The sequence below is a fragment of the Myiozetetes cayanensis genome, unplaced genomic scaffold (genome assembly GCF_022539395.1).
Source record: "Myiozetetes cayanensis isolate MyiCay16 unplaced genomic scaffold, myiCay2020 scf13, whole genome shotgun sequence".
Classification (NCBI taxonomy): Eukaryota; Metazoa; Chordata; class Aves; order Passeriformes; family Tyrannidae; genus Myiozetetes; species Myiozetetes cayanensis.
In genome coordinates this window covers 16,704,639-16,727,667 of record NW_026086937.1, presented here as the reverse complement: position 1 = coordinate 16,727,667, position 23,029 = coordinate 16,704,639, and the positions used below count along the sequence as shown (strand labels likewise).

At 43.7% G+C, this 23,029-nt stretch overlaps 1 protein-coding gene across 2 annotated transcripts in view; it reads right to left on the bottom strand.

Annotated features, from left to right (window-relative positions):
• The window catches only part of GNB4 (G protein subunit beta 4), a 62,239-nt gene that overhangs the window by 21,622 nt on the left and 17,588 nt on the right, over nucleotides 1-23,029 (bottom strand). The window contains exon 1 of one of the 2 annotated variants that reach the window (XM_050308633.1): nucleotides 9,937-10,015. The exons of the other annotated variant lie outside the window; for it this stretch is intronic. The gene's annotated coding sequence lies outside the window, so the exon portion shown is untranslated. Of the gene's footprint in view, nucleotides 1-9,936; nucleotides 10,016-23,029 lie in introns of those variants that run through there. 2 annotated transcript variants of the gene reach the window in all.

Below are 23,029 nucleotides of genomic sequence, written 5' to 3'. Positions count from 1 at the left end.
ACACATTTCACTAGAGAATAATGATTATTCATTTAAAAACGGTTACCATTTATAAAATAACCCTGGAAATCCTAACAGAATACTTTCCCTAAGTTGTTTTAATTTTGATTCTGCAAGATGGAACCAATTGTCACTGTGATTTCAAGCCCTGGGCACATGCACAGGGGAGTTCTCCCATATTCAGGGCCTCTGGTCTCCCCAAGAAGAAAACAGGAAGCAGCCTGGGTGTGACCTCGCTCGCTGAGGTCAGCGCTATTGTTGCACTTCTGCACATTTTGGAAGTGTTTTAAAGTGATATGTCTCCATTATAGCTTTGGTACAAAAACAGGAAATAATCAACCAACGCCTCTCGAGAGGAAGGGTACGAGCAGAACTTACTTAAACACCCATTTCTCCAACAGACACCGTCCCCAGTTTGAAGGAACAGATGAATGTGTGTGCACAAAACTGAACGTACAGCTGGAAAGGAGAGGCCACAAGAGAGACTCACGAGCAAACAATGAATCAGTGGGATTTGAGAGAGCATTCCCTCTTTGCGTGCCCACCTGCCCCGTGCAGTTACATCAGGAACACAACCCCACCCACCAACTGGGTGGCAGAAGCAGTTTCAAGACAACAATATTGCTCCTTCCTTCCTTCGGCCAAAACACCTCGTACCTACACATCACAAACATAAATATGTGCCACCTGACACACATGTAGCTACTCAGCTGGTGATTTTAGTATGACTTTGAAACAAAGCCTGCCACATCAAAACACTTCCATTTACCGCAGTAACTCCATGGAGCTGTGAACAGAAGTAATTTCAATGACACAAATACAAACATCTGTGTTCACCTTCAGACTTTAGTGCAGTAAGGACCAACCTCTGGTGTGTTTCAGTCACAGAGGTGGGTTTGATAACTGGTTTTATTATGGTTGCCATGGAAGACAAACAGACGGATAAATACTGACCTTGTTAACAGCAGTCACAAAACAGACAAAGGAAATCACAGTTGAGAAGTTTGAGTGAAATAATTCCCAAGTTTGCTAGTAGAAAAACATCAGTAACTTCAGACTTTTACCCTTCTTTATGCAGTAGGCTGACGTTTCATGAGACTGGTGTCTGAAGCTCAGAGATTTGAGAGTTTATTTCTAAAACCCAACTGAGAGTCTAAGCCAAGTACATTCATAAAACATACAGAAAGCCCCTACTCTTCCTTGCCCACACACACCAGATTCTATTAAAAAAAAAGCCAAGAAATTCAGTGTTAAGCACAAGGCTGAGAAAAGCACAGGAAGGAAGGAATTTTTAAAAGTCATGAATATTTCACAGTCCAAAAGAGTGATTTTTCCAAAATTAACATTTTTGCATCTTATGCTCATTATGTTTGTTTCCAGGTCAAAATGTTTTGGTACATAAGAACAGATTTATTTTTATCACACTCCCTGCAAACAGAACTTCATGTGAAATTCAAATTATCTTGTCTTCAGTGACTATAACAACGATTCCCCAGTAAAAACTTGGTTCACTGACCTCAGGACACTCCATCACTGAACAAATTATTATTCATTTTGCAATTCAAAACGTCTAAGAAGTGGCAAGAAAGATCTTAATGAAGCAGAAAGACATAACCCTAAGTAAGAAGACAGTGATGGTTCCAGTCCAATTTCTTCCTTGAGCACAGACAGGTGGACACACACAGGGAGTGAGCTAAGGGTTTTTTGTCTCTTCAAATACCCAGCCATACCCAGAGGCTATTCTAACGTTTTACTAGGAAATATCTACTGCAGAGTGACAATTCAAAGTCATGTTGAAACACCCTCATTTACATTAAAATCCATCTCCAAACAAGTTTGATTTGGGATTTTTTTAGGGACCAGCACACTGGTGTTTACTGAAGAGGCATCGTGGAAGGCCAAGCAGTGCTGTGCATATAAAATCTGGTCTGGCACCTACAGGCACAAAAGATTACTGAGGCAGCCTCCAGTTATCTGAGAGAGAGCAGACTGCACAGTGTGCATAAAAGGCACCAAGCACACAGATAATTTTAGGTTTAAAGTCAATGGAGAAGATACCCATTAAGAGAAACTAGTACTGTCTCCAGGAAAAGTGCCTCGATTCAGCTCAGATGACTATTTACTCGAATGCAGTAATTCCTGGTTGATAGTTTTTGCAAGTGGAGCATTCTCACACGCCGGAGGAGCAGAAAGCCCAGCAGTACCAGTTACATACACACTGCATCCTTTCAAACTCATCACTGGCTCGGGAAAAACGCTGGATCTGATCTATACATAGTGCTCAGCACCCTTCCCTCCCCCTCCCACTCAGCACCACACACACTCCCCTGGTACCGAAGTTACAGCGAGGCATTATGTGTTCACACCACCACGCAGCTGGAACACTCAGCACTCAGCTGGACTCTTTCAGAAGGAAACAAGGGAATAGAAGCACTTGATTTTTTTTTTTTTAAATACAGATTATCCAAAGATCTGATAAAACTATTTCCCTCAGGTCCAATTTTAACTTTGCTTTTAGTTCCCAATACATTTCATTTCTGGTCAATTACTTGTGATTTGAAGCCACAAAAATAAGTTCTTTTCCAGACTAGAGTTCAGGCTACTTTAATAGGGTTTTCTATTTTTTTTTTTTTTTGGAGATGCATATCGTCAAAGGCCTTTAAAAAAAAAATAACTATCACAAACCTCACTTTACAGAATGATTAAAAATCCCATGCTAGAAAGTAAAAACCCTATGTACTGTTTTTTCACTCCTATTAATGCAAGAATGAGATTAAGAGTACATGAGCTGTTCAACTACTTCAGGTACCACTTCTGATGAGATGGATGTATCTAACCTATACTCTTCTGAATTGTTTTTGATGTTTCTCAAGCAGTAATGCCTGTTTTCAAACAGTTGCTTTTTAAAGCAGATACTATATCCAATATTTAGGAAATATGTTATGTTAAGGAAATAAGGAGCACCAGGTTTCTAACTATCTCCACACTTGAAGGGTGCTCAAAATAAAGGCTCTCTTTGTAGTAGGAGTGATTTTTAACTGGCCAAAAGTCAGAAATTAACCACCTGCCTACTGGAAAGTAACCCTAGATGAAGTTTCCAGCAGAAGAGAATAAAAGAGAAGCAAAATGCTGCTGCAAAGAAGTACAATATCCCCACTTGTAGCAGTCTTCCACAAAGGATCACTTTTTTATTCTTTAAATGAAAACTTTTTTATGAAAACGTGATCCTCACTAGCTTATAAATAGCAGAATTTCCCTGTGGAGACAAAGCCTAAGGTTATAGACAGGAATGATCAGGCACCATGGCCTCAAGAGAGCCCATGGCTCCAACAACCTGCTTTTGCTGCAGGATCCCTCTCCAATCCACTGGAACTGCTGTTCTTGTAAATGCTTCCCACACATGTCAGTCACAGTGAGAGAGGTCAGCAGCAGCTCAGCTGAGTGCATCATCTCTGCTCTGGCCTCCACCACAGACCAGACATGTTCTTGGAAGACTTTTGGTTTTGGTGTTTGAGAGATGCACACTACCATTTTTGGAGTTTTTCTCAGCGATGGTGACTGAAAGGTTAGTAAAAATGGCTAAAGAGTCTTGGCCTCCTGCTTCCAGAAGCTCCGAGCAAAGCACAGTGGTACCTGACTCCACGAAAAGGCAAACATTAGCCACGGCTCTGAAACCCTCCAGCAATTTGTTTGCTAAGGTTGTTGGCCTTTCAGCTGTCACCCTGCCCAAGTTACCAGCAAGGACTCAGGGCCACCAGGTTTCTGTAGAGATTGAGAACAGCAAATTGCTCAAGCTTCTGAAGCAGCATCAGGAGCAAAAGTCAACTTTCTTCACTCCATCCCTTTCCAGTGTGTGTGTTTGGCTTTTGATGCCCATCAGTCTGCATTTGTAATGAAGTCTAATAGATAAGCAGGGAAAAAAAAACCCTTAATGACTTCAATGTCTCCAGCTACCCCACCTTCTCAACTAGCTGCTTTTTCTAAAGCTGGGGAACAGCAGCTAAATACATCAGTAAATACTCCTTTACAGTCCATTTAGTTTGGTCTTGAATTTTATTTTTATTCTGCTGTAGAAAAATAAAGAAACAACCTGGCTCCCTCTTTTGGGCTGCTTCCAAGACAAAAGAGGAGTTTTCCCTTTTCTGTTCCATATCTTAGAAATTAAGGTTGTATTTGTAGTGCCCAAAATCATAGTTTTACTTCCTGGCCACCTCATCTCCACGCTTTGGAGTGGTTTTGTATTTAGACAGCTTGTATCCGAACTACTTGAAAGGGCACTGAAGAAGTTTCTTGCCCCACAAGAGTCAGGAAGATTAAAAAGGAGTATTTAATATCCTCTAAAATGCTGAAACACTTCCCTGTGGACCACTACTCTTCTCCCCTGAGATTGTCAGGAGCACCCAACGCTCCTGCTGTGTCCTTCCTATCATTGCAATGGAGGGAAAATGGTACTAACATCATTATCAGCTTCTTGAAATTCTAGGGCATCTGGACTTAATGCTGTCATGGGAACTTTGCTGTGCTATTTCTGAACTCTGCCTAACATTGAGATTGCAACAAAACTTGATCAGATCTTCTACCACCTCGCCTTCCACTCTGCATTCTCAAGAGCAGTACAACATAAATACATGTGCCTAAACCTAATTTATAATTTCGGGGGGGGGGGGAGGAAGGGAAGTTTTTATACAATAAAGCTGCCTAAAACCTAGCATACCCCAAATTACTAATTTTTTAGTACTCTGATAGTACATTGCACTGTCAAAACTGTATGTCAGATCACCAAAACTTATAAAAATTATTAGATACACACAGAAGCTCTAAAATTAATCTGTGAAATCAGATTTTGACAAACATAGCATCTGTATATGGAATTTGAATACTTTTTTCAGCTCAATAACAACTACGCTCAACTTAAATCAAGAATCTGACAGAAGAAAAACGTCTTCCTTCTCCAAACTAAGAATAAAATTGGTTTACATGAACACTCACTCAAAGCAATCAATCAGGACAGAAAGGGTCACCAGAAAAATTCTCAGATCAAATGGTTCTTTTAAACAAACCAATTTTAAATACCATGTGTGTTTCAACAGTAGATCATAAATGAGCATCTTTAATTGTAATGCAAGACTTTAGATGTGTATAAATACCACACAAATTGCATTTTAATATGTAAACAGAGAATTAGGCACAATTTATGCTAATTAGTATATTAAAATAAATAAATAACCAAATAAAGACATACAGGGCAGCAAAAGCATATACAAAAATTAATCCAACAAGAATTAAATCATCAAGTTATCATGAAACTGCTTGGATGCCCTGTGCTGACCACCTGAACTAATAAGTGCACGATGAAAACAAACCAGGCAGGTCCAAGACTTCCCACTGCTGATTGTGAGGAGGTGATTTGTTCTTGTAAAGCTGCCAAGCCTGTCACTGAGAGCAGCTCCAAGACCTTCAATCTCATTTAAGAAGCACATTCAATCATGGGATTGATCTGATGATTTCATTTTGTTCCACTCCCCCCATTTTAAAATTAAAATCTTATAATTTTAAACTTAACACTACTCAGCTCTTTTAATGTTTCAAAACAGTGGGATTCACAATGACTCAAACACTTGGCTTACATTGAAAATCCATATGATTAATATTTGTTTAAGATCCAACATAAGAAGGAGGGGAAAACTACAGCTTCTGCAAATTGGCAATCCTGTTCTGCCCCTAAACAACTAATTTTATGTAATAGGTGGGAAGTTAAAAGTGTCTTTTGCTCTTCAATACAATCAGGCATAGATTGTATTGAATGATTTCTATCTTTCCCCTTCTTTCCAGCTGAAGTCCTTTCAGAAGACAACAAACAGACTGCAAGAGTACAATCCAGTTACAGTAACTGAATCAAAATCTGGTTTACTGTATGTCAGCATTTCACTTACTTTTGGAAGCCGAGACATCGTAAGGGAAATGAAACTGTCGCCAGTGAACTGCACAACCATTTGCTAGCAAATGTCCACCTATATTTGAATTAACTCTCTTTTACCAACCTTTAGCCCAGTTCTCACTATGGTATTTCCCACACTTGGCTACAGTGATTCACAGCAATCAGCACGTGGAGCGTCACTGATGGGGCACTGAGCTGACACTCATTCAGAGCGTTAAGAAAGTTCCCCTCTTGCTTTTCTGTTTCAGGCTCTCTGCAAAGACAGTGGTTATTCAAACACTGCTGAACCTAACCCTAAACAGCACCATCTTTTTAATGAAAGCTGCAGCTTCGTGCAGCACTGCCTCGTGTTATCCAGAAAGCTCCTCGAGCTCCCTGCACCGGTATCAGGTACCAAACCACAGCCTGGAGAGAACAGCACACGGTCCATGTTTCTCGGGATCGTTTGCTTTAGTCCTGTTTCGAATCTTTCACATAAATTCTATTACAAAACTCTGGGTTGCAAAATACAGAGGTTTCATACAAGGACAAAACAATAACAGCTAAATTTAATTACACACTTCGGAAGATGAAGTAAGTGACAGGTCTGCATCTAATTAGAGGAGAGAAAAATTTTGGTGGAACTTAAAAAATATTTTCTTCATTAGCAATACTATGCATACTTTCTAAACAGTCAGTTCTGGGCTCTTGGGAGCTGCATTAATCTGAGCATTGATATTCCCAGACAGTATTAAGAACAAAACACAATCACTGCATTATCACTGTCCCTAAGTATTTATATTCCAGGAGCATGCACTGCATGTCAAGTTCAGAGATTCTGAATTTCTTACTAGTTTGATAACACATTTTAAAGTGACACCACAGATATAAAAAAAATAAATCAAATTACCATGTTCAGTGACACAATAGTCATAAATTAAGACTCTGGCAGAGAAGACAGTAACTAAGGAAGATCACCACTCTGCTACATACTGTGGGTGGTTTTGTATTTTTATTTCTTCAAAATCTTATATTCATAATTTTTTTTGCATTCTTAAAAATTCCATAATGGGCTGGGAGAGAACTATGTGGTTCTGCATTTAAAAATATTTTTGCAAGGTTTTCCAGTCCCACCTTTTTCTTTAGAAACTGTTTGGAAAATTAAAATACTTGGGACAAAACGAACACTAGATATAGGAATACTTAACTAAGCAACATGAAGATGCAGTTGAAACTTTCATTATCCAATATAAATATAACACATGACATTTGTAGCTAACAATTTCTTACTCAAGAGCTAAGTGACCTGAGCAGTCCATCAAGACCAAGCCCTCAGGAAAGAGCTAAACTAGAGAAAGGACAGCAGTTATTTGCTGTAGCACTTTTACAATACAGAATACAGAAAAAGACATCTCTGTGACCTGAAACTCAGTATTTTCATGATTAACAGATTAAAGTTATTATTATAGCAGCCTTGGTTCTCAACCTATTGAATCTGTATAAGCCATCTACATTATCCACTGTAAAAACTGCTCATTTTAAAGAAATAAAATGTAATACTGCCTGTAGTTTGCCTTAGTAGACTCACAGTGAGACATATTCATATATTTACGATCTCACTCATTTTCTTGGCCCCCTTCTTCCAAGATACCATCAGTCTGTTCTTTGGAAGCACAAATTAACTTCACCACAACTATGGCGCTTAAGAATCACAAACAAACATTGCAAAAACCCACTGAAGATTCCCACCCCATTAAAAGGCTTTCAGGACTATGAGAGCTTGTCATGTGGTTTGTTTCATTTTAATTTGTTGATTTGCTTATTATTCCTGTTAACATGACTTCAGACTTCCCCAACTCTAACCAGTAATTAGAGCCACTGTAGCTGTCACTTCATTGTCAGATTAGTGACCACCTTCTACATCACTTCCCGTACTCCTAATGGAAGTCAGGGAGCAGATTCAGGTTTTCCTCTGATGACTTTGCAGACTCATGTTTCCTGATATTCCTACTATTTCCCATAAGAACTGCCAAGATTCCTGGATCCTCTATTGGTATTTAGGGAAGCATATGGGAATTCTAGAAAGCACTTTAGATGCTCTTGTGGTAACTCTGTGGATGTTGCACGAGGCAAACCCTCCAAACCAGAACAAGCTTGTGCTGACAACTGGCAGAGCAGGAAAAGCACCCAACTACCACTGGGAACCCCTTCCTTCTCAGAGCAATCCCTCTGATCCCTCCCTTCACATTCTCAGCAGGAAACAGACAAAACAAAAGCAGAGACCAAACTAGTACACAGAAATCCCACCAGACTCAGAAAGATACAGTTCTCATCGCTCCCAACACTTTTATGGCAGGTTTTAGAGGCTGTTATCTCTCTCCTCTCTCTGCTCCATTTTGCCACTCTTTTCCCAATACTCTCTACTGAACAGAGAACAATTACTACTGTTACTTCAGAAACTGATTACACATAATCAAATACTAATAATCAGAGCATTTTCCCCTCAAGTCACACTTAGCTTTGAGACTTACCCTGCTTCCACTTCAGAACTGAAAATGCTCCTGAAAAATTTTCCAAGCTACAATAACCAGTCCAATAAAAGACATTATGTCTACTCTCAAGCTGCGTAATTAACAGAAGGGAATGGATCAGAGGGTTATCTTGCATTAGCTCAGGTAATATTACAGCATAAACTAAACTTGTCTACCAGATTTATATCTGCTAGCAATTTGAAGGCTTTTCACAATTTCCAACAGAAATCAACCTAAAAACCAAAGAAGCTGATAACCTCAGCAATGAGTACAAATTTAAAAACCAGATTTGGGGGAAAAAAAATCTGGATCTGGAAACCAGCAATACCTATGAAGTATGACATAAAAAGCATCTAATGACTTTGCACTTTTCCTAAAGACGGGGAGTACCTTCGGATTCACCCCTGTCAAACCAATTCACGGAATGCTGACACCCAGGCAAGCTCTAGGCAGGCAGAGAAATGCAGTAGAGAGAGGAGAGTTTCCCTACATACTCCATAAGCCTGGGAACCGCCTGTTGCTGCCAGACTTCCCAACCTGAACCGCGAGTCCAGCCGATCCCGCTGGGATGGCAGGCGCGTCCCGCACGGCTCCGCACTGCCCACCCGGGACTTCCAGCGCCAGGGCTGCCTCCGCCGGCCCCCGGGCACCGAGCACCGCTCCCCGGGCGGGGAGGAGCCCCGAGGCTCCGCAGTGACCCGCAGCCCGACGGTGCCACCCAGACCTGCCGCCCCGGGGTCGGAGCTCCCGCCCCGCCCGGCACAATGAGCCCAACCCTCCCTTCCGCTGCCCCGGCACCACCCCGGGGACCCTCCCCGGCCCCTTACCCGCCGAGCCCCACGTTGGGCGCGCTCCGGGGCGAGCGGGCCGGGACCGGGTGATGCCGCCCGCCCCCGCCGGCCCGGCCGCTCCTGCCGGCCCCGGCCCCGGCCCCGCCCGCGGGGCTTCACCTGCCGGGGGTCTCCGGGCGCTGCCGCCGGCGCCGCCCGAGCGCTGCCTCCCCTCGCCCCCCCCCGCGCTGCGGTGGTGCCGCCCCAGCCTCCCCTGGCGGGATGGGGCCGCCCGCGGGCGGGCAGGGCGGGCGCGGCGCTGCCGGGCGGCCCCGCGGGGGCAGCGCCGGACGCGGCCCCGGCCCCGCGCCGGGACCTCCCCGTGCCCGGCACCCCGAGCCGGGACCTCCCCGTGCCCGGCACCCCGAGCCCGCCCCGCCGGGGCCGTGCCCGCCTCTGCGCTGCACGGCCCGGGCGGGAAGCGCGGCTGAGCCTCCGTCCCTCCCTCCTTCACCCCGCGGGGGCGGCCGGCGCTGCCGCCGCGCCGGGAATCGCGGCCCGCGGACCCCGCCCGGCCGAGGCTGCCTGGCCCCGGCGCGGCGAGCGGAGCCGCCGGGTGGGAGCGGGCACCGCCCTGAGGCGGCCGCGCCGAGCCCCTCGGGCCGGGCAGAGCTGTCCGCGGGCACGGCCCGGCGCGGGGGCGCCCCGGGCGCGGTACCTGCGGTCCGGCGGGGAGCGCGGTGTCACCGAGCCGCCGCCATGGCCGGGGCGCTGCTGGGGCGGGAGCGGCCCCGCCCCGCCCGCACGGGCCGCGCGACGGGACGGGCCGTTGCCATGGCAGCGCCGCGTGACGTCAGAGCCCTTAAAGGGGCCGCGCCCCGCGGCGCTGCCACCGCCCTGAGGGGGACACGGGGCGGGGGGGACGCGGGGGGTGGCGGCGGCTCCGGGGAGGGGACACCCTGCGGGTGACCACCGTGAGGGGAGCGGGGCGACCCCAGGGCATGGGGATGCAGGGGACGGGGTCACCAGGGGATGGGGACTTAGGAACCCTTGGGGTGGAGACCCAGAGGTATCGCCTATCGCGTGTAGGACCCCTGTGGGTGGCAGCCATCGGGCATGGGACCAAGGAGTGTGGGGACGCTGGGGGACATCAGTGGCATGGGGATCCAGGGAGTGGGACACGGGTGATGGGGAGCTGAGGGGACCGAGGGGTGGGAGTGAGGGTGGGTCTGTAACAAGGACGGGCTGCGCTGAGCTTTGCGGATCAGTAATGTGGAAATAAAAAAGTGATGCGTTAAAGGGATGCTCAGATCCTGTGTATTCCTCGCAGAGCTGCCACCCTACATCCCTCAGTGGTGCTCCCCTCTCACACCAGCTCCCGTGTGGGGAGCAGAAGGGCCGTCAGAGACTGACTGACTGACTGACTGACTGACTGCCCGGCGTCCGTGGGTCTGGCTGTGGGTCTGTCTGGCCATTCCACATTTGCTGCTCGTATTGAGATCAAATTGCGATCAAACTACAGCCACAGCCAACGTGAGACCCGAGAATACAGGAAATAGCTGATCTGGGGGATGCTCTGGCTGCACCTCTGGGTCTCCTGTTCCACTGACCTTGATGCTGCAGGGACACTGCAGAGGTCAGTGCCCCAGCAGAGCCCTGGTCAGCCCTCCAACACTAGAGATGGGACACCTGCATCGTCTCAGCACGGGTCTGACACGCCAAAAACAACACAAACTGTCACATTCTTGTAAAATATTTACTAGAGTATCATAACTACTGTGAGTAAAGCAATCGTTGAGCTATTAGTGGGTTACTGATAAATGGCTTGGTGTTAATGGCAGTACATGCTGGAACATACACTGTGTACTGTAATGAAACGACTCATTGCTTGCCTTAAATCAGTCTTAAAAAAAAAAAGACACACATGCAAGTCCCCTAACTGACTCCAACCTATTATTTTAATAGCTTTGTCCTGGTTGCAAAGTCTATGCTGAGCTTTCCTGCACTGCAATACACCTGTCTTCCGTTTATCCAAAGGACAGATGTCCTCCAGCAATATGTTTGCTTTGCATTTTATGAGTGATCACACAGCAAAAACCAACAAGGAACGAGGTTTGATTTTGTTGGACCATACCTGAGGAGGAAAATAAACTTGTCTCAGAGTCACTGTGTCACCATATAAGTCACTTATATTTTTATAAAAGGGAGAAATTGGCACAAGGATGGTTCTCCCTTCAACTGTGCTTGTTCCATTACATTTTTCCTAATTCAATCTTCAGAACCCTGAGTAGCGATTACTGACAAGATATGGTCCCGGAATGAGCACACCATTTCTCATCTTCTGTTTTGAAAATAACAGGCTGCGAGCAAAGTCCCAGAAAAGTTCAGATGGTATTTAGGTAGTTACATATAATAAAATTATCAGGTTTTGTCCTTCCAGTGCAAATTAAACCATTGAAAATTACATAATTTATCCTCATGACTCATTTGGGAAACAGGGAAGATTCTTCAGTTGCAAGCTGTGAAAATGAGGCACTCAGGACAGGGTTCCCAGCAGGGGAAGCTCCTCTCTCAGGAGGGTCATTGCTGCAGCTGTGGTGGTTCAAGGCCAACAGCAAAGCAGAGTCTGCAAGGAGGAATATCTTGTTTTGGACCAACCCATAAAAATGAAAGAAATTGCCCCTCCTTATAAAACTCATCTCACCCGCTGTGTAGTCGGTTTAGTCATTTATTTGATGAAGTTACAAATTCCTAATGAAGTAGAAATCCCCAGTTCTCCTGCTGGCAGTGTTTTACAACCAGCTTTTATTCAGTTCTGCTTCTGATCACTGGTTTCACATGCCAAACGCCACTCTGCAAAATCAGAGCTACCCCTAATGGAGCCATTCTTATGCCAGTTCTGCAATATGCTTTGTATTATTTTAGAATTTATATAAGGAATCAATTTTTTCTGCAGTGAAAAAGAAACATTGAGACACAGCGCCAGATTAGTTCTTAAAATCAATATCCAGATCAGTTTCTCCAACATGTTCTCTTTGAATTATGAGTTACTACAGCCAATGCAGCAACTTTGGTTTCTGATAAATTAAATGTTACCGGAGGCCTCCAGTGCTTGGATTCTTGCCCAATGAGCCTGAAACACCTCCAAAGGGAAGGTAGAGGAAGGGAACCTGTTTGGAGGTTGTGCTGGCTCAGCTGTAACTGAAAACCTCAGCCAAGACAGGTCCAGCAGCACCTTAAACACCCTTCTGATGGAAATTAGTGAAGCACTGCGTGTTAGAGCAGTGAATGGGTATGAGGAAGCAAGGAGAGGTTTTCTAAAAGCTCCCCAGTCTTGGCAGGGCTCAGACCAAAAGGCACAAAGATGGACAAGCACATGTATAATCTAAATGGCTAAAAATATCACCAAAGTCTCTCTGCATGTCCTTTCTTGGTTCTAGAGAAATGCAGGGTTCATTGTCAGCCTGGTACTTTCCATGTACCAGAAAGCCCCTACATTTCATTAGCCCATTATCTAATTCCTTCCCAAAACACTTCAGGATACACACAAAGAAGTCATGTGGGTTTTTTCAGGAGACAAGTCAAAGGAAAACAAACAAACAAACCAACAAACCAACAAACCCCAACCCATAACTAAGAGACAGATCCAGAGGGAATCCCCTGCACTGGTGTGACTGAATCACACAACCCCTTTGACTGACTTTAGGAAAATGCAAGAAAAAATAAATTGCTCATCCAGACTTCAGAATTAATTTATTGATGGAGCAATCCACTTTCTTGACACTTCTACAGTGGCAAGGCTGGTTTCCTTTCGTGGTTGTTTGTGTCACTGGTTAAATCAGGCTGCTCCACAGTGGCACATTTGCTTTGTCCTTGTTCTTTGTTTGTGTCTGACAGCGCTTCTGCCTCTGCAATCCACGCAGCTCTTCAGGTGAGAGATGCTAATCTACATCTTTTCTCCCTCACATTTCCATCTTTCTTTTCACATCTAGGAATTAAAATGGAGATTAACCCCTTAGTAATAAGCGAGCAGTCTCACGTCATTCTTTGTTCAAGCCCTATGGAGAGCTAGACACTTAAAAGTTCACTTAATTTACTGATTTATTTTAATTACTCTGTTAAGCAGGATTACACATATTATCTTTATATTCTATATACAGGAAGGGAAAACACACATCCTTCAGAAATCCCTTTCTCACTTAATTCCTAAATATGACAGCAAAGGTTTACTGCTTTACTTTCCATCTCCTGTTTTTATTCTCACTGAAGTCTAACATTCATTCATTTCAGACTCCTCCTTTTGCTCAGCACAAGTGTGACAGATCCTCTTCTGTCATTCTGTCAGCTTACATAGGGGTGACCTTCCACAGCCCCAAGGAGTGCTGATCTCCCTGCTCACCAGCTGATGCTTCACATGAAAAGCATCCAAGGCAGCAGTTTAGCTCACATCGTGCCCATGCCTCTCTAGAATTCCAAGAGGGAACGTGTATGGCACCTGCACTGGCTGCTCACCCCCAGCTCTGGTCCATGGGTCGCTCTTTAATGGGGCAGGTGGAGGGGAGTGTCCTTGCTGTGTTTTACTATTGTCCTTGTGCTACCAAGAAACAGGGAACTTCAGTTTCTAGGGCTGCCAATCCAGCAGCTCTTATTTTATCTGCAAGCTAATTCTCTAATATTAAATTCAAATAAAGAATTAAGGAAAAATAATGTCAGCAGAAATGATAATAATGGGGTTTTTTGTTATTTGGGAAAATGAAAAAATTGTGGATTTACTTTTTGAGGTCCAGTAAAATAACTGATCAAGCTCCACAGCTGATTGTTGTGCAGCTACTGGTTTGAGTTTAGATTCCTGATTCCAGAGAGAGCCAGGTGACTCATCCTTTAAAGAGAACTGAACAATCACTGAACACTATTTAAATAGAAGAAAAGGGAGTGGGCATATTTGCATAGATGCTTTACGTACAGCCTATATATATGCATGTATTTATGAATACATTAATATTTCTTTCAGATAAAATGACGAAGGAGACTCGTGGAACCGCTGGAAGTGCTCATCGTAAAAGAACAGCAATAAAAAATCAAACAGGCTGAAAAAGCCATTTGATCTACACTGTTCCTTTCTAAGATCAGTTGAAACACTGAGATCAGTAGCAGGTTTCAAGTGCTCACTGTAATTTGCAGGGTATTTCACCAGTGTCTGAGATGACTGCGCGAGGCAGAAGGCAAAGCTCATCCCTATCACGGTGCTTCTGCACGTTCTCTGATGCTGCAGCCCAGCCCACTGGTGATGATGGCACGTGAGGGCTGAGAAAACTCCACAGTATGTTTTAGAAATCCTCTGATTTCTTCTGGAGGGGGAGAGGAGTAAGCAAGCAGAGGAAGGGGAATCTGTATTTAAAACCTACGTAGAAAAATGTACAAGTCTGCCTACAAGCCCCAGACCCAGGGAAGGAAGCCTCACATCAGCTGTAACTCCCTGGCAGCACCTTTGCTTCCACTGGCCAGGGAGAAGGCTCCTTTCTACCGAGAGTGTGGGTGTGGAATTGTAATAGACACTTCCATAAACTGCTGTCTGCTCAAATGTCATGACGTTGGCTTTCTGCCCCATTTTCAGCTGCAGAGAACAGCAGATGGGAGGGGCAGAAACAACGAAGATCCCTTTTTAACTCTCAGTCTGAAAAATCTCCCAGCCCTTTTCAGCCAAATAGCTCTTCTGCCTATTGTGAAGATGGCATCTTCTAGATCTTGCTTTGGAAATTACACTTATTTATTGTATACCAAACTTAATCCTAAAACCCCAGAATTGTACAGTGTGTGCAATAAGGTGCAAAGGAAGGACTAGTTTGCTGCACAGAGAACAGCAAGTGATCACTTTTTATCGGTTTTCAGATACTTTTTCAACAAGTAAAGAGCATAGCATACATTAAAGTCATGATCCAGGTATAAAGTGAGTGAAGACAAAAGAGAAAACATGAATTCATGGTGAAAGGAGCTTAACAAAGTATTCAGGAACCGACATGGGTAGTAAAAGAATGTGGAACTAGGAAGAAGGGAGTATTAAAGAAGTACTATTTTGTTCAGTCTGTTCAGAAATTCTGTCTTTTTTATGAAACAGAACAGGAAGACAATCATGATCATGTCCATTAATTAGCTTTAGAAATTCTTACAAATAAAAGCAACTGATTTACACATTTTCAGTGAAAGATTCTTGCATTCCACTGATACCCAGTATCTTAGAAAATCAGAGGGGCAACATTTTTCAGTATATGTGTTCTCACAGGGCCACCAACAAATGGAACACATTTACACACCAAACCCCGCTGCACATGACGCTGTCCCCTTGAGCACAGCCCATCGCTGCTCACTGCACGCTGCAGAACACCAGGCTCGCAGGTGCCACACTGGAAAATACCTGGTGGAGATCAGCAAATGAACTCAGAACTTAGCTCCGTGAGTTGCAGTTGCATTATAGCAAAGATGGCGAATTCTTCAGTTTTGGAATCTAAGCTAGCCCTCGGGTGTAGTAGAGCAGGAAATACTCACTACAGTCAAGTGTTGCATATTAGACTAATTACAGATATATTTTACCTTCCTCTGGACTTTGGGTCTGAGCTTACCCCTGAGTTGTCAGAAGTATTATTCAAGCTTGTAATTTTTCAGGTTTGCCATTTAACTCACAAAACTTCTGCTACCTGAAGAGTTTTGTGGTACTGAATGAGGAAATCTGATACAAGAAGCTGGTTTCCAGGAGACAGCAACCATTCTTAAGAAGCTTTTCAGCATATTACTGCTGCTGGCTCTTAACCTGCATCTGCATCTGCATCAGCAGTGTTGCTATGACCCCAGCCATTCCTGAGGGAAAAGGGTTTGGGTTGCAGGGAATTAATGATGCTGGAAATAGCACTGTGGCCCAGGCAGAGGAGAGACACTACTTGTGGTGTTATCTGCAACAGTTTTATAAGACTGTAAGTAATATAAAGTTATATAACAACTGTGCTCTTAACAAACTGCTGTGCCCTGCTGGTGGACACTTCATCCAAATTAAATCGGGGAGGGAGGGAATAGAGAGAACATTAAAGTTTAAGGAGAGAGCAATACCCTCTGCAGTGCCATTCAGGTCTGTAACTGTCTCAGTAGTTACTAGGAATTGCTGCTTGAATATCACACCTGTTAAATGGGCTGAAGAATCCAGAAGAATCTAGAATGTTCTGGATTTTTTTGCAGTTTGAAGGCTAAGATGCCTATGGTGGTTTGGATGCGTGCATAGATGACGATGACTCAACACTTAGAACTAATTCGGGAAAGGAAAATGAAGAACAGAGGCTTAATGGGTTCAACTAATATACACTTTAGGGAGCACATGGAATACAACACTTGGTTTCAGGTGTGTTTTCCTTTAATAAATAGCACTAGTAGATGCACAGTTCTTTTTTTGTCAAAAATTTTAAGCTGTTCTTCAACTGTGAGTCTCTTTCTGTGGGAAAGTAAGGCACGGAGTGGTGTGAGCAGCTTGCCAAGCAACCAGTGGCAGAGCCAAAATCAGAATTCAGATTGCCTGCCCACCTGCCTTCCTTCTATCCTTGCTGCTGAGCAAGTTACCCTACACGAGAGCTTTTCAGATGGAAGAACAAGCGAGCAAACAAAGGAGAGAAATTAAATATAAGCAGAGCGAAAATGACCGGTATGAGAGTCTAAATGAGCAAAATGCCTAAAAGAAATAGTGAAAGCATTACAAAATAAAGTCAGAGATTACAATAAAGAAGTAATTTCCATTTTATCACACAATTGCTAATCGTGCGTTAATGATTTTCCTCCTATACAGTGGGCTTTGGTCCAAAATTCTGAATGAAACCATTCATGCTCTTCTGTGTATCCTTTACCAGAAGATACCCATGCTCTTTAACCCAAGGTGCTCCTAATTTCTGTTCTTGTTTCACTGTGTATCATTTCAGTGATGGGGAAAGCATCAGCCTGACAGCTGTGCAGGCTGGTGTTCCCTCTCGGCAGTGAAAGGAAGGGCACAAGGCAGGAGAAGCTGCTACACCATCAGCTCTGCCCCGAAACACCCTTGTCTCGTGAGAGTCACTCAGCGACAACGGCAGTGCTGGTTTCTGTGATGCTTTTCCTGCTAAGAGCTGGACTAAGGCACAGTTCACATCCATCAGGCTGTGCTAACGTGGTAACAGCTCCCAGTCACTGATGGCCTGGGCTGGATTGGGTTGGGCAGCAGGCCATGAACAAGAAAGCCTCCGTGAGCCATTAGCAGCTCCTCTGAGCCATTCAAACCTCCGGAACACCAGCAAAAAAAAAAAAAAAAAAAAAAAAAAAAAAAAGAGGCACTTTTTAAAATAAAGCTGCTCACAACTGACAGAGAAGCAGTCGCCCCCTCACACACCTTACTCACTCACTGCACTAAACTGGCATTCCTTCAAGAGCTGGGAAGGGCCCAGAGCTGCTGATTCAAAGACATTTGGAATGAGAACTCAAGATTTGACAGCTTTTGTTCCTTTCTGGCTTGTTGCTTTTTTCCTTGGCCTGCTCTGTCTGCCCATGCTGAATGTCAATCAGCAGAGCAGTAGCACCTTTTTAAAGAAGTCCCAAATATCTTGGCAAATCCATTGACAAGCATGTCAAAAATCCCAAGGTTTCCACTACTCCAAAGAATAAAAGGCTGGATTACAGTGGTGGAGCTGAGCAATGGACAGGGACACAGGGTCAGGATTTGATAAAGTTATACATTCTTGTTTAAACTATAGCAGACACAGAGGTGTCTTTTTCAGAAAAAAAAAAAAAAAAACATCAAAATTATCTTCCTAGTGCATCCACAGCTTATTTTCAGAGACATTTGCTTGCATCAAATACCCCTGGAAGAATTCCCATAAGGAAATTGCCAGAACCAGTTGCTAATTGCACATGCAGAGAAACTGCGTTTTACGTCAAAGTGGTTGTGATCAGCCCAAGGTATCTCTCAAAAAAGGCAGTTGCATTTTTATTCAAGTCTCTGACACCTCATAATTGACAGCTCTTTGATGTTCTCTGAATGAGTAACAGCTCAGAAGTTTATTACAAGTTTCTTACAAACCTGCAGTTAGGACCAGCCTAAGTGAGCAAACAGAGAAAACTGATTTGAATTCAACAAATTCAAGTCTCCCTCTGATGGTCTGATGAACCTGGATCATCTCAATCTTTTGTAACTACTGAATAGCTGGGAATCTGTTTCTTTTGCAGCAACCTGTCAGTTTGACAGCGACATTTAGAACAGGAGCTGTTTTCCTGATGATTTCCATATGAAGCTCTAAGTGACTGAGCATTTCATGTTTCCATTTTAGCAAGCAAATGTTGTATTTACTATGTCTAACAAAACAACATTTTCAAGGTCAGTGTAACAGCACATTCCCTACAATTGTTTAAATTATTAATATAACATTTTGAATCTTAGAAATAAATGCAATGGTTTTAAGATGGCTGGTCAAATTCTGCAACTGCACTGATTGAAATCCTAAACAATTCTGTTCACTTCATGAAATTCATTGCAGTTTCAAGTACCTGTAACAGGGAAGAAAATTTACCTAATCTTTTTGCAATGCTGAAACAGGTAGAGCAAACAGGAGCACTCAGTAGTGCTGATATGAACCCTAACATTGTCTCCACTGGGATGAGGCTCACTGTAATAAAAAGATATTTAATCTCTTAAGGCTAAATCATGTTCATGCAACAGCCCCTGTTGCACAGGCAGGGTAGGCTTCACAGAGCAAGTATGAGAACAGGTTTGGCTGTATTTTGGATTTCTTCAAGTTTCCTGCAAGATCCCACCACAACAGGGAACTGGAGAGTTGAGCAACAGACCTGGCACAATAACCTCACTGACCTCTCGATTATTTCTGCTAAAAGAAAGACAAATAAAGATAACAAAAGGAGTTGGAGAAGTCAGGCTATGCTGGCTTGTGTGTGCACTGTAGAAATGAGTAGCTGAGGCAGAGGGAAAGAACATCAGATGGGATAATGTCCCTGCATGATTATCTTCAGACTACTCTGATTAGTGGCAAATAGTAGAGAGCTGGAGATCTATACAAATGTCATTAGGCTGAGGGTTGTAATGTGATTTAGTGATGTGGCTGCAGTGATAGCTGGTACCCTTGACACAGCAAAACAGATGGTGTTTTAGCATTGCTGGTTCCCTTCTGTGCTAAAAAGCAAGCACCCAACAGAAATGTGTGTCTGTGTGAGCATGGAAGCACAGGGTTGGTGCTCATTTGCATCACTGTGTAGCAAAGCAATGACTCAAATTGGCTTCAGGAGACTCAGGTCCTAAGACAAAACACATTTCAAAACGCTGCAACACTGCAAAGTGGTTGGATCTTTCCAGCACAAAAAAACAAAGATTAATTCCTTTCCCCACTGCTCCCCTTCCTTTTCTTTCATTCCCATTCACCTTCCTTCACCTGGGACTGCCACAGGCCAGGCTGTCACGGGCTTCTCCAGGTGGCACCTGGCAGGGAAGGTCTCTGTGGCAGCTTCTGCTGCACAGTTTTGTTTCAGGGGATCCCCAGTCCCAGCCACTCTGGCTGGGCTCCAGCTGGCCATGCCAGTGCCCAGATTGCTCTCTCTGGTTATCTGTTGGTCAGTCCTCTTCCCACAAAAGGGCAATTTTTAACTCTCCTCTCAAGGGAAGTAGCGAGAAATAAACTTTCTTTGGGATAATGAGAGATAATGCTACTTACAACCCCATAAAACTTTTGGGGTTCCTTGTGCAATGTTAATTATATCCTGGTTAGTCTAATCAGGTGGTCTCTGTCATATGGCAGCATCATCTACTTCAAGGCACCATACCAGGACAGCCAGGAAAAAGTCTGTAGGAAGCTGCCCCACTCCTTTTCTGCTCTTCAGTCTGATGACTGGCAGAGTCTGGGTATGCTCAGTGCAGAAACCTTAATGCATTCATAACCAAATGGATTTTTGTTATTAAATGACAAAGTTTTAGGAGTAAGTGAATTGTAATATATTTATTTTCAACCAGCTTCCACCCATCAAAAAAAAAAAAAAACAAACCAAACCAAAAACCCCAAAAACCCCCACAAAATCCAGCACAAAAAGACACTCTTAGTGAGTGTATAGGACAGAATGAAGTTAACTATTTGAAACCTTGGTTGTCAAATTCGTAAGGGTGATTAGGTTCTTTATAGACTAATTGCAGGTGATCTCTTTTTGAGCATTTTACAGCATGTCTGTTGTCAATCTACAAGGCCTACGAACACGATTTTCTGGTTTACAACCCTGATTCAATTCCATTTGCAAACTCTAGGAAACAAATGCAGCAGTGGTGTCATGCAACTGATGAGCGGGGCCTAAAAACACAGGGCACTGAAGCATTTCCCCTCTAACTTCCATCCATCTTCTGGAGGACATAATGCAGTTGCTGTTCGCTTTCCTTCATGGTCATGTTGTTCATACCAGTGGGAGGACGCTCCCTCACGACACATGACTGGCAAAACATCAGCGTGCACTGGAAACGGAGACTCTGCCACAGTCTGCAGGCACTCTGTGTCTAGGCAGAGAGGAATGGAATGAAAATATTCTCAGCCTAAGATAGGAAGGGGGGCAGATGTTCACAGGCTTCAGCACTTCCTTGGAGGCCTTCGCGGCGTAAATAGTAAATGATGTAACGGATACTCATTGACAAAGCAAGAAACCAAGGCCTCAGCACGGAGGGACCATCTGACAAAACTATTTCTGTGATCGTTTTGTTTTCCTACAGTATTCGTAAATTCACATGGGAGGGAGAGAGATTATTCACAGAAGACAGTACTGTGCTTTCTGTTTATTCTGGACACAAAATAATACCCAGAGCTTCCTCTAAAAACCTGCAGAGGACAGAGACTAAAAGACAGGCTCTGAGAGGAAGCACTGAAAAGTAAATAGGCAGCACAGGCAACACTGCTGAGACACTGCAGAAAGTCAGTCAGTGTTTCAGAGTTCTGGTCTGTGCTCTGAGCACAAGCCTGGGAGACAGAAATTGCCATATAATTCTTTCTGCAACATATAATTACATTTTTAACCTCTTTGTCTTCTTTTCCTTTTTTGATAAAGAGGAAATAATTCATTTCCAGGAATATAAGTGGCTTTAATTCACTTGGATCAAGTATCTTTTTTTTTCTTTCCTTTTTCTTTTTTTTTTTCTGATTCAGTGCCTGACTCAGAACCATCATTCTTATTGCTTCTGTCAGACTATTCCACATTTCCCAGTGGTTTTTACTACTGAAGTTTGGAAGCACTCTTTGTTCTTATAGTCCCAGTGCCTACTAAGGCTTTTCTTTTCATGTTCTTTGACGTTTATTCCCCAGGAGCCGGATCCTTGTGTCCTTACATGTGAGCCAAATCTCCCAATGAAATTGCAAACATGCAGGATCAGCAACTTAAACAGTTTATTTGTTCTTCAGGGTTTTCTGTGTTCACAGGAAAAAGGACGCCTATAGGCAAACACTGCATCACTGGGTTTCATCTACACAAAAAGGAAGCTTAGAGAGGAAGGAAGGCGCAGCAGTGCAAAGTTAACGATTGAAAAACAAAAAACAGCCCTCCTCAGTTTTTTCCTGAGGGGCTGGTGGTGACAGATGCAGTTACAGGACACTGAAATCAACATGTTTCTTGAAATAAATCAAAAGGCTCCTTCGCTGGGTTTGGCTCAGTGTCAGCAGTAACAGCTGATTCCAGCGTGTTGTTTTTGGGATGTCTTTCAGCTTGGATTTCTAGACTACACTTACATTTAAGGAACCTGGAATTTCTAATGGCCTGGCACCTGAGGCTGAGAGCGCTGCCTGCTCCCGTTCACTTCAGCTTTGGCGTTTGTGTCAGAGCCGGCCTGGTGCGGTAGAAAATGTAATGTATTCAATTTATGTCCTACATAAAAGTTGAGATCAGCATCAACGACTAGATCCAATCTGCAGCCTTAATTCAAACAAACAGCACTGCTGACAACACGGTTTCTGTGGATAAGGGTTCTGTCTCACCAACTTCCGTACAAGACAATCGTCAAATTTCACTTTAATGCAGGTGTCCCTCTTCCCATGTCTGAAATGTTACGGTAAGTAGACTTGGTGATGTTCTCTGTGTGTTGTGCAGGTGCAGGACAGAGCTATCGCTGTGGACTCGTATATTTTCCAGCCAGAGAGGTTATTTAATCTTTCAGTCTGGCATTTTGCAGCAACAGTGGAACTGTATCCTTCAAGTAGTTCCTACATCAGATCCCTTAACTCATTGATGTTAATTTGGATTACGTGTGTAGTCTTATATAAGTCAAACCTTCAATTTACTGTGCATGTGAAACATCATCTTTCTTGTGCAGATGTGCCCGTGCTTAATGACCCACACTAATAGACACATCTGCCTCATTTCCAGTCTGACTCTATCTGGACTCAGCTTCCTGCTATTGGATCTCAGTACATTCCAGGCACATACATTTTGTTGAATTGTCCATCATTTCAATGGGATATAGTTTGGACATGCCAAACATAAATATGTGCTTCCACAAGTGCTTTATAAAGACTTTTACCCTAATTTTGTTGATTATTTAGGTCCACTATTCTTACATTCCCTACAAAATTCAGGTAGATCCATTCACTGTCACTTACTCTGTTTTCTACTTTGCTTCAATTTCAACTGAGATAAGTTCCATACACGGTAGGTCCATTTACACACCAAAAAAGCACAGGACAAGGGTTTGATTGCTCAGCCAAAATCAAAGGACATGAGGCTCAGGTAGTTGTACCTCTTGCTGGGAGTATTTTGTACAGTTCTTGGTTGAACCTTGAAAA